Raw genomic sequence first — 2,649 nt, 5'->3', positions numbered from 1 at the left:
AATAATTTATATAAGCATTAAAAGTGAGGAAATTTGAATGGTGATTCATGGATTTCTGGCCCTGGAGGACTTGGAGTGCTTAGACTGTGCTATCTCGCTACCTTACAGATAACGAGACTGAACAGGAATTGATGCAACCAAAATAATAATGCTTAAACTAAAAATACTTTCAGCATTTTATACCACTGTGAATGGATTGGCAACAAATGATGATACAGTGTCTTGTGCATGTAGGTTTTTCCCCTTTAATGTTTATTTTAGAGACCTGACAGCAGGTTCAATACTAATTGCCTTCTATAGCTAGAACACATGTAATAGGGGGTATTTGGGTTTCACGAAGCGACACACAAATTTTATTCCAAACTTGACATAGTAAAATAAAACTTATTAACTGTCTATATTTAATTTGGAAATGTGGCATTTTAAATTTAAGCCACTTTATGATATCCAGCAGGGTTCTGGTGTTGAATAACACTTATAATGCAACTGCAAATTGTAAACCTACAATTGCCATCCAGACTGATCTGATTATGCATCTATCCATCTATTGTCTATAGTGCTTATCCATCAGGGTCATGGGGGAAGCCGGAACCAATCCCAGCTGACTTTGGAGCCAGTTTCAGCTGCCTGGGTTACACCTTGGACAGGTCACCAGTCTATCGCAGGGATAACACAGAAATGAAAGTTATGATTATATGCTGTAAAACTGTTTTAGCTTTGTTTTTAAAAAGCATTAAAAATAATTGCTTCTGCAAAATACTATTTGCACTACCTACATTGGGCTGGACAACATTCCTGGTTTGAGCCTCAGCTCAGGTGAATCTCTGAGTGGAGTTTCGCACATTATCCTGTGTGGGTTTCCTCCAGTTTCTCTGGTTTCCATCCATCTCTGAAAAACATGCAAGTAGGTGGATTGGCTACTAGGTATTAATATTGGGCAGCATGGTGGTGCAATGGTTAGCACTGTTGCCTCACAGCAAGAAGGTTCTGGGTTCAAGCCCAGTGGCCAACGGGGGCCTTTCTGTGTGAAGTTTGCATGTTCTCCCCATGTCTGCGTGGGTTTCCTCTGGGTGCTCCAGTTTCCTGCAGAGTCCAAAGACATGCAGTTAGGTTAACTGGCTACTCTAAATCGCCCACAGGTATGAATGTGTGTGAGTGTGCAGAAAGGAACCAGCCATCCTACTGCTGCGATTCTGGCCAAGTCAACCAAAACATGGTTCACCTCAAGCCTGGCAGTGACTATGAGGTATGAATATACAATATGTGTATATTGCCAAGTGATGGTCTCCCATTTAGTGTGTATTCCCACCCTGTGCTCCAATAGCAGGCTCTAGATCCACCATGACCCTGACCAGATTGAAGCAGTTACTGTAAATAAATGAATGGGTTTATCTCCTAGAGGTTACTATCTTGATGCAAAATCAGTGTGGTGGTTTACGTGGCAAAATAAATGTGTGTGTGTAAGTGTAACTTTAAGGGTCAAACAATATCAAATTAGTGAAGGGTGTAATATGATGTAGCCTATAAAAATGTAATCATATATTCATATCAGAAAAAGTTTGGACACTGTGTAAAATGTAACTAAAAACAGAACGTGATGATTTGCAAATCAAGGTCAAGGTTCTTTATTATCATTTGCATGTTACACATGTAAACGAAATTTGTGCCTCAGGGCCAGCAGCGTATATAAATCTCATCTCATCTCATTATCTCTAGCTGCTTTATCCTGGAGCCTATCCCAGCTGACTACGGGTGAAAGGCGGGGTACACCCTGGACAAGTCGCCAGGTCATCACAGGGCTGACACATAGACACAGACAACCATTCACATTCACACCTACGGTCAATTTAGAGTCACCAGTTAACCTAACCTGCATGTCTTTGGACTGTGGGGGAAACCGGAGCACCCGGAGGAAACCCACACGGACACGGGGAGAACATACAAACTCCACACAGAAAGGCCCTCGTCGGCCAAGGGGCTCGAACCCGGACCTTCTTGCTGTGAGGCAACAGCGCTAACCACTATACCACCGTGACGCCCCGCATATATATATATATATATATATATAGTGGTGCTTGAAAGTTTGTGAACCCTTTAGAATTTTCTATATTTCTGCATAAATACGACCTAAAACATCATTGGATTTTCACACAAGCCCTAAAAGTAGATAAAGAACCCAGTTAAACAAATGAGACAAAAATATTATACTTGGTCATTTATTTATTGAGGAAAATGATCCAATATTACATATCTGTAAGTGGCAAAAGTATGTGAACCTTTGTTTTCAGTATCTGGTGTGACCCCCTTGTGCAGCAATAACTGCAACTAAACGCTTCTGGTAACTGTTGATCAGTCCTGCACATCAGCTTGGAGGAATTTTAGCCCATTCCTCCGTACAGAACAGCTTCAACTCTGGGATGTTGGTGGGTTTCCTCACATGAACTGCTCGCTTCAGGTCCTTCCACAACATTTCGATTGGATTAAGGCCAGGACTTTGATTTAGCCATTCCAAAACATTAACTTTATTCTTCTTGAACCATTCTTTGGTAGAACGACTTGTGTGCTTAGGGTTGTTGTCTTGCTGCATGACCCACCTTCTCTTGAGATTCAGTTCATGGACAGCTGTCCTGACATTTTCCTTTAGAATTC

At 41.4% G+C, this 2,649-nt stretch overlaps 1 long non-coding RNA gene across 1 annotated transcript; it reads right to left on the bottom strand.

The window, feature by feature from the left end:
* Positions 1 to 220: 220 nt before the first annotated feature.
* LOC132875624 (uncharacterized) lies at positions 221 to 1,460 on the bottom strand. Its single transcript, XR_009651848.1, has 2 exons — positions 777 to 1,460; positions 221 to 656 (listed from the first exon to the last, which is right to left on the bottom strand). It is a non-coding gene; the product is annotated as an uncharacterized LOC132875624 (long non-coding RNA).
* Positions 1,461 to 2,649: the final 1,189 nt, after the last annotated feature.

Source organism: Neoarius graeffei, chromosome 28, assembly GCF_027579695.1.
Source record: "Neoarius graeffei isolate fNeoGra1 chromosome 28, fNeoGra1.pri, whole genome shotgun sequence".
NCBI classification, from domain to species: Eukaryota; Metazoa; Chordata; class Actinopteri; order Siluriformes; family Ariidae; genus Neoarius; species Neoarius graeffei.
This window is presented reverse-complemented; position numbering and strand designations above follow the sequence as displayed.